Genomic DNA, 9540 nt, shown 5'->3' on the forward strand with positions numbered 1-9540 from the left:
TTTTAGTCACATTTTTTGCATTAAAAACCCCTTGAGATGTGTCATCTCATTTTCAAGAGGGTCCCAAAACAAACACACAAGGACCAGTAAGCACAACAATACAATCAAAACTCAAAAACACACAAAATAAAAAAACAAAAACAAAAAAAACAAGACAATCTGCTCAATAACAAAATCAGAAAAGAGCTACAACCTTCAGATACACGTTTTTTCATAAGAAAAAATGATCAAACTGGCGTAAAAGTGAACGATACTGTTGCTGCAAACACATGTAATTTGTTTTAGGATAATAAAGTACATCATGTTTTAAATAAGCTAAATGAAGACAGAGGAGCCTGAAACATGAAGGCTTTCTTTCCAAATTCCTTAGAGACGAAGGGGAGACGATCATAGCATCTTAATGAGTAATTTTAGGTGAAAACGATTAAGAATTGTTTTGAGCAATGAGGAGAATAAAAATGAATGCATTTAACGATGAGTTGATACCAGAGTTGTCTTGAATCAAGAGGGAGCCATCTGACTGTATCAGGCAATAACATTTATGTGATAAGAATCTGCAGAGCTTTTTATATGCAACACTGAGGGAGAAGATCAGTTTTTGAAGCCTTTTGACGAACAGTGCTAGCTTAGTCCAGTATTGGTAAAAGCAACGTCTGGAACAATACAGAACACCAAACCAAAACCAAGTTTCTTTAAATTTTGTTCAATGTGTGGTTTAAAACTAAGACTAGAAAATTGGATTTCGAGTTGACGTTCTGCTGAGTACCAAGGACAAACAAGACAACCATTGAAAAATGGCCCTGGTAAGACTGAAAGCACCATTAGCTCAAGTGTGTTCAAGTAGTTCTGTAGATGAAAAAAGAAAAATATCCTAACCTGACTTGCATAAATGGATCATAAAAAGTCTTGAAAGAAAGAAATTTTAAAATTTCAGGCATGGTTAATCATTTAAAACCAGGAGATTGTTTCTGATTTGTGTATGCGGAGCACAAGAAAATGGAGGACAGGCAGATCTCCCCACAAACTTTATGGGATGCCATCCAGAAGATTAAGACACAAAGGTGGAACCCATTCATAGACCTTTGCGATATTCAGTATTCATTAAATACTTTGGGGTATAATTTCCCAGTCATTGACAGGGCTCACTACAGTCCACTGGTGAAAAAGTAATCTAATTGAATATTTCCAATTTTTGTTACTTTATATTTCTACTCCACTACATTTGAGAGGGAAATACTGAAATACTATATTTGTACTCTTTACTCCGCTACATTTAGTTGAAACTTTCACTTTGCAGCAGCAGATCAATAATGTCAAATAAATTAGTCTAATTATAGATAACTTTATTGATCTTTTAGTGAAATTCATAAGTACATATATATTAAAAATAAAATTGGCCACAACATTATTGTGACAAATACAATTTAATAATATAATGTATGTGATCCTGAATATGGGACATTCTGCATAATGAGTACTTTCACTTTGAAAATTTTGAATGTAAGACTTTTACTTTCGCTTGAATATTGCTACTTTTCTTTGAGTAAAAGATCTGAATACGTCTTCCACCACTGCTGCAGTCCTATAGCTCGGTGAGATGATAGATCGAGTCCCCATCCTGGTTAAACTAACTTCCAGAATGAAGTGAAAATACTACTAATATTTTTCCATAGATAAGAGGGAACTGCTGTTCAAGGGAACTCACATTTATATTTATTCAGACTCTGGTGTTGAACTCATGAAGCAGCACTGCTGCTTTGCCCAAGTGAAGAAAAAGCTTTGTGAACTCACCTTAAAGTTTTCTGTCTCATCTATAACAGTCAGTGTTATAGTGTGACAGTAGTTTACTGTGTGTGGACGATTAACACACATAAAGTATATGAACATAAACTCAGACATGTTTGTAAAGGATCTGATCACTATTAACCGGAATGGATTCCAGTTCCATCTACACAGCAGCTTTTGTGTTGTGTCTGGAAAATGAGGATGAAAAGGATGATTTCAATATGCAGAAACAGTGTACGGTGGCCATGAAACTCGTAAAAAATGCAAGAGGCTATATCTAGAGCTGTTCGGTGGGTCTTTGGTTTGTCTGTTCCAGGCTGCTGAACAAACATGGTGGTGTAACATGGTAGCCTCTATGGACGAGGACCCACTCCCTCTGTATACTAAGGAAACAAAAATGCAACAATTCTTATTTTTAGGTGATTATACTTTCCATTTCTATCCATATCCCCTTAAATCTTACATACTAGACCTTTAAATTCATGAAAAAGTAGAAGTAATAAGTAAGTAAGTAGGTAACAAAAAGTTGGACCCGCTACCTCACCATCCACCTACCTTACTTTCCGCTTCACTACTTGAAGTGCACACTATTTCCTGCACTGGTATGAAAATAGTTCATAGGTATACAGGGCTGATAGAAATACTTTCTTCATAATAAAGATATAACCCACAGCAAGGCTGAAGTAAAAGGTTTCTATTTTTTTTTTCTTTTGCAATATAAGAGCTTATAGGGAAATAATAGCCATGATTGAAGATTGCCAGATTGAAGTGGCCCTCCAAGTTGAACTTCTGCTATAGCTTCATGGGTGCCAAACCTTATTCGCATTTTACTGCCAAAAAACATCTTAAATTGTTAGAAATTGTATTTAAAGATGTATTAATTTGCGTAGGCTTTCCCCAGCTCCCTTTCCCTTTAATGAGCCAAGTGTCATTGGGATCAGTGATGATGACAGCAGAGACTAGAGAGCAGAACGAGGAGGAGTCTATCAAACGTACTGTAGCTGTGCTCGCTAACTTCAGTCACTTCATCCTGTCTGGCTGAATGGAGTCGAGTGTTATTGCCCATGACAGGAGTGGGTTTGAGATGGAAATCACTTAAAAGGCGAGAATCTGTTGAGGCGGGTGCCGGGTGGGAAAGATCTAATATGTCTCTTTCTCTATCACTCTGAAGTCAAACCCTTTTTGTTTTTCTGTGCTCATTCTCCTCACCTGCTCTTTCTGTGGTGCTCACCTCCTCATCACACTTCTTTAGAAAGTGGGAAGTGCTCGTGCAATATCATCCACGCCGACATCCTCATCCTCATCTTCATCATCACCGCGACTATCATCATTGTCATCGCCTTTTTGGTGACACGCACAGCAGTTTCGAATTTAATTGGCAACTTGAAGTGGCATCAGAAGTTATCTGCTTCTCCCCTGTGAGGCAACCTCCGCCTCTTTCTCTCCTCGCTCCTTGTAGTTTTCGGAGTCGTGTCATTGCGGCTTGATATGAGTAATTTGCCAGTGAAGATTCCTCAACAAACGAGCAGTGCAAGAACAAGTGGTTCCCCTAGAAAGCTGTGTTCTTCCTCTGTGAATCGAAGAGGAAGGTGTAACTGTGAGTGTCGTGCTGCTGCTCTGGATTAGAAGCCAAGGTTGGAAACTATGAGGACATGATGAAACATGGTATGCCTTCTGTTCTATCTAGCTGATAAAGCGTGGGAATTGGTTGGGAAAAGTGCCTGTGAAGCACTTCTTGTACAGATCACAGTGAGGCCTAGTTAGAGCGGAGCATGGAGCGCAGCTTCATTGATATTTAAATGTTTGACTAACTTCCGCTCTGGCTGACTATGTGTAAGGAAACTTGGAGATGTTCACTTATGCAGTGGATACTGGTTCAAACTACGTAGACTAAGTAGCCCAAACTACGAGTTACTATGTTTGAATGCACGCAGTGAATTGGTAATGTAGTGAAGTTAGTTCAGGAATCTCCTCTCATTATCACCCCAGTTCCAAAAAAGTTTGAATATTGTGTAAAACATAAATAAATACAGAATTCAGTGATTTACTTATGGTTTTCAACTCGTATTCAGTTGAATACAATACGAAGGTTAGACATTTAATACTCAAACTGATAAACTTTATTGTTTTTTGTAAACATACACTCATATTGAATTTGATGCCTGCAACACATTTCAGAAAGTTGGAACAGGGCCACACGAAGACTGGGAAAGTGGTGGAATGCTCAAAAAGCACCAGTTTGTTACAGCTTGGCTCAAAGTTGCAACAAAAGGAGGGAGTCCACACACAAAAACATCAATGATCTGGATATTTTATTGAAAAACCCAAATAAATAATCTGGAGAAAGAGATGAGATGTAATCAGTAGTGTAGTGCATGTGTGGGTGGAAACTGGTGTATGTATGAGTGCTGAAAATAAGGATTCAAACCCAAACTAATATGGTAAGACAGCCATGAGGAATGGTGGCAGCAGCCCAGCCAGAGAGAGAAAGATCCTAGGGAGAGCAGCCCTTTTATGCCCTCTGGCTCCTCCCAACTCTCAGGTGCAACCAGTCTCACTGACAACCCACCCAGTCTCTGGGTGAACAAAACAAGACACATGGATGGGCCGTCACAGTAAACAGGTTAACTGGCAACAGGTGTGGGTCATCAGTTGAAAAACTGCATGGGTAAACAGTTAAACAGGGGCTAAAGAGGAAAAGGACCATCCAGGTTGTTAACAACTTCAAAAGCCAACTTCTGTGATGGTATAGAGGTGTGGTAGTGGCTTGACAGTAAGCAGTAAGACACATTCTGCATGTGCTACAGCAGTGTGGCTTCATGGTAAAAGGGCCCGATCTTATGCTAATCTAAAGTACTAAAGTCAAAATCCAACTTTGCTGTCTTGCACCAGGGCACAGGGGCATCCTGTCCTGCCCCAACCCACAGCGGGATACACGTATCAGGTGTGCCCAAGTGCCCTCGTTTATTCACCAGTAAGCTTAGGCCGAACATACAATAAACTAATCAGAAAGTCGGCTGTCATCACCTTTAAGAAGCAGGCGCACCAGGAGTGCAAGAGGTGGCAGCATGATGGCAGATTTACCAGGAGGAAACAAAGAAAAGATTTTCATGCAAGGATACAGATCCAAAGCAGCTTCATGTGTAAATAGTTTATTTTACATGAACGCTTGCAAAAAGTAAAATCTGTTTAAAATATCAGTATTTTTGCAGTAAGATGATCAGCTGCTCTGTTTCATATGAAGAGTGCTGTGGTTTTGATAAGTGTGGGGCAGGGGTCTGCAACCTTTATGATCAAAAGAGCCATTTTTGGCCAAAAAAGGGGGGAAAAAATCTGTCTGGAGGCGCAACTATTAAATGCTCTCTTGTCCCAGAAGACTTTTTTTGGCAGAGACTCAAGAAGACGAGACACCATCACAATTTAGAGGAAAAGACACCGAGCCATAGACACAATCTTTCATGCATATTTTAGTCGGTGAAATATGAAGACTGTTTTGAAATTTGGTGTACAACATACTGCAATAGATTTTTGAGTTTTGTGCCCAACTCAAACTTTTACAAACTTTCTGCTGACCTTTAGTTGAGATAATTAACTATTCTTCCCTAGATAAATTTATAGTAAAAGTTAAAGTTAGAGAAACTAAAAAAAAAAAAGTTTTTCAAAATTTGGTCACAGTTAACTGTGAACCTTATTTGTTACTATTTTGTTGCCTTAAAATTAAATATTTTATGCTCTGATTTTTTTTAAATACAACATTTTAAGTTTTCTAAAATTCAGATATTTAAGTTTATCTAAAGAAGAAAAGTAAATTATCTCAACAAAGATCAGTAGTTGGTAAAACTTTTTTAAAACTGAAGAATTTGACTCGCAAAACTGATGTACTATGTATGTAGTATGTTAGCTTGAAATTTTGAGCTGCCTCATCTTTTTCATAGACCTACAACAATGAAACATGAAAAATATTTTAAAAATATAATGTTATTCATTTCCATATCATTTTTGGCAAAGTCACAGGGAGCCACTGGAGAGGAGCTCAAGAGCCGCATGTGGCTCTGGAGCCTCAGGTTGCAGACCTCTGGCGTGGGGGAACAGTGATGCTCCATGTTACCTGCTCTCACAGTGACATGACGTCTCTGTGTGTCAGACTTGTGACTCTGTACTCCAGACCCAGACTTATTCTACACTTGTGCATTATGAAAGTTTGGTGGTGCGACACGGTACAATGTCACTTCTGTCGCTGTTTTCAGCACGGTGTTAAGTGTGTGTCAAAATTTACCAAGAAGGTGGACCCAAAAATGCAGACAGTGAAACACTAAATAGTTCAGAAGCTTTTAAAAACAAAAGTGGATGAACAAATGCTTATGAAAGAGCAGTCAGGCCAAAACCAGGGTCCAGAAAAACAAAAGAATCCACAAAAGGGCAAGACACGAAAACAGATGAAACTGATGAAACTTACAGTTGCAGCTCCCTGATGCCCAAAATGAAACATATGCCCGTCCTTATGAGATGTATCAATACGCTAGTGCTGCATCAATTTATTTCCGATTCATGTTCAGCTTTTTACCGTCACAGGCCGTCTGAACCGATGCACTCGTATCTTACACATTAAAGTCTGATGCATCTGATGCATTAGTGAATCGTTACACCCCTAACAAATACCTTTTTCTCTCCAGGTTGGACTGGTCTCATGTGGTCAGGTATAATGCCTTGTTCATTTTGTATATTATGATCAGAATTGTTTAATCCTTATTTTTCTGGATCCCGATAAACACGTAGACGTAAACACTACAGCTGCTCCAGCTGTCATGCTGACTTATCTGATCAAGACAGTCCCATGCGCTCTTTGCAGGTCTGTTGAGCTTTAGAAGGCCTGATAATTACAACAATAATTCCTTTCTTCTTATTTGTGGGATGAACTTAAAAGACACACATGAACACATGGCTGTGAAACATAAATGAAAGGTGTTTTGTGATTGTGGAGATGTGTGTGCACACCTCAGCCAAGGGCAAGACACACACACCGCACACTTTTAACTTCAATATTTTTACACTTTATTGCTGATAGAAAATATGCTCAAAGGACTAATCAACACTCCTTTGTGGGGAAAAGACTGAACATAAATGAAGGTGTTTTGTGTTTGTGGAGATGTGTGTGAGTGTGTGCCTCAGGTGAACACACTGGTTACTATCTTGTGCAGACAGACGATTGGTCTAAGGTGCAAGTGGTTTTTACTCCAATGTGCTGAGCAACAGATAGCAAATGTGCCCAGCCACACCTTCGTTTTTATACCTCCATGCCCAAGTGTACCTGCCACAAATCTTTCAGACGTGGCAAGAATGGCACTTGCGGCAGTTCCCAAAGTCTTAATGAGTGTTGTTAAAAGAAAAGGTGATGTAACACAGTGGTAAACATGCTCCTGTCCCAACTTTTTTGTAACGTGTCTCAGGTATCAAATTCAAAATGAGTGTACATTATACATACAGTATACAAAAAACAATAAAGTTAATCAGTTTGAACATTAAATATCTTGTCTTTGTACTGTATTTAACTGAATTTAGGTTGCAAAGTGGGGCTGTATATTTATATCAAATCTTCAAAAAAATCTATAAATAAAAATGAAATACACTGCTTATGGTACGCTTGTAACATGACAGTAACAGTATGTAAGTACATGATGAATCTTGATAAAACAGACCTGTTTTAATGATGATTACTGGCATATTCATCCAGAGAGATCCTGCCACCTCAAAATCATAGAACTGACGTGCAAATTGCTGAAGTGTGCCGACAAGCTTTCATGCTTCTTTGTCTTCACTAATGTCACACTTGCAGTTCAGTTATTTTAGTAGCTCATAATTACATTTCTCCAGCAAGACTTTTGGGTTACTTGAATGAAGGCTCTTAATTGGGGCTCCTCTCAGAACATGCACCCACACACATGAACACATACATACACACACAAGCTGACCTGTAAGCATGCAGACGAGCGGTGATGCAGGCACAGACGTCAGCAGCACGCAGATTACCAAACCAGAAAGCGGTGACTACACAGCCGGTGCAGTAGTTACTGCAAATTTGAAAAGTTATTTTCACGATGAAATAACGGTGCTGTCCTCACAGGTTTGATTAACATCAAAACGTCACTGCTTACTAAGTTTTTCATTAATAGTTTATATTTAATGTTATATCTCCATATGTGTCATGTATAGAACAAGCTGTGGTTATTTTATGTTATTATATTACGTGTTATTGTTTGCCTATACATTCATCATAATGCTGTAAGATATAGTCATATAGTAACTATATCCTACACCAGGAGTTTTTAACCATTGTTGCACCATTGTTGGCTAAGAGTAGTTTTCATCAAAGCAAAATAAGAAAAAAAATCAAAAATTGTTTTCACTAATTAGCTCCTCATATCTTGATGATGGTTGCTAATTAATTGAGTCATCAGGTGTAGTTTCTGTTTGGGATGAAAATCTGCGTACTCTAACATCTTCATGGAATATAGTTGAATACTCATGCATGAAATCACTATGTATATTTTGTTTCTCTCCTAAAGGAAGCAAAGTAAAAAGTGCAGTCCATTCTCCTCAACAAGCTGAAAGACACCATAAGCCATTCGGGATGCCACGATGGAGGAGCCTTGGACCAGATGACCCCAGAAGGTTCAGTTTGGTGCCCCTCATACATGGACCCACCACATCAGATCTGGTGCAGACACCAGACTCAAGTCAGGCGAGGTCTACATTTATTTGCCTTTTTTGTGGCCTCTTAACCTGCCCTGTAAATCATACTTTTGGTGAAATATAATTATTTTGACCACACTGCAAACAAACAATAAAATAATATTCTAACTAAATGTATCTTGACACTGTCTTCAACAGGACCGACACTCAGTACAGCTGCTGATTTGGAGTGAATTAGACAGGAGTTCACCATGTTTCATCCAACAGCAAAGAACTGAATCAGTGTGTTTCTCGGGGAGGACCACGGGATGAAGGAGCTGGAGCTCAACGATAACCTCCAGAACCTCACAACTTTTAGTGTTCAAACAGACAAATATCTCAACAGCTTCATCTGTCTTTATCCAAGTCAACTCTAATGAGGACAGAATAAGTAAGAAGTGATTGTGCACCAACATTTCTCCTTCTATTCGCGACACAAAGCAAAGTGTTCTTTTTATATTCATCTTTTTATCCCAAATTGTGAGTTACAGCTGTCCCTTGTAAGGATAATACACATTAGTATAACATGAAGTAGAAATGAATGAATGAATGACATTGCAGGGAAGTACTGTCATGATTATTGTATAATTGTAAGCATGTTCATACGGAGGTCACTGCAAAAAATAAATCATGTACATCTGATGATCAGTTTTTTTAATAGTTATTGCCCACATTTCAGTCATATAAAGAATAGTCTAAGAATATCAACATATAAACGACAAATGTTATGTAATAAGTAGCTGAATCAGGGTGATTCTCAGTCAGGACCACAGAATGATAAACTCACAGCTTTTAGTCTTCAGTTCAAACAGATAAATGTCTCATCAGCTTCTTCTGTCTTTATCAAAGTAACTCTGATGAAGACAGAATAAGCTGCGGAAATGTTTGTCTGTTTGAACACTAAAAGCTGCAAGCTTATGATTATAAGACAGCATTTCTCCTTCTATTGTCAGGATTGACAGGGATGACCAAACCTGCGTAAATAACTATTTATATTGCCGGTGTCATTATTGTCAGAGGTGTTTT

Source organism: Lutjanus erythropterus, chromosome 3 (assembly GCF_056507025.1).
Source record: "Lutjanus erythropterus isolate fLutEry1 chromosome 3, fLutEry1.hap2, whole genome shotgun sequence".
NCBI classification, from domain to species: Eukaryota; Metazoa; Chordata; class Actinopteri; order Lutjaniformes; family Lutjanidae; genus Lutjanus; species Lutjanus erythropterus.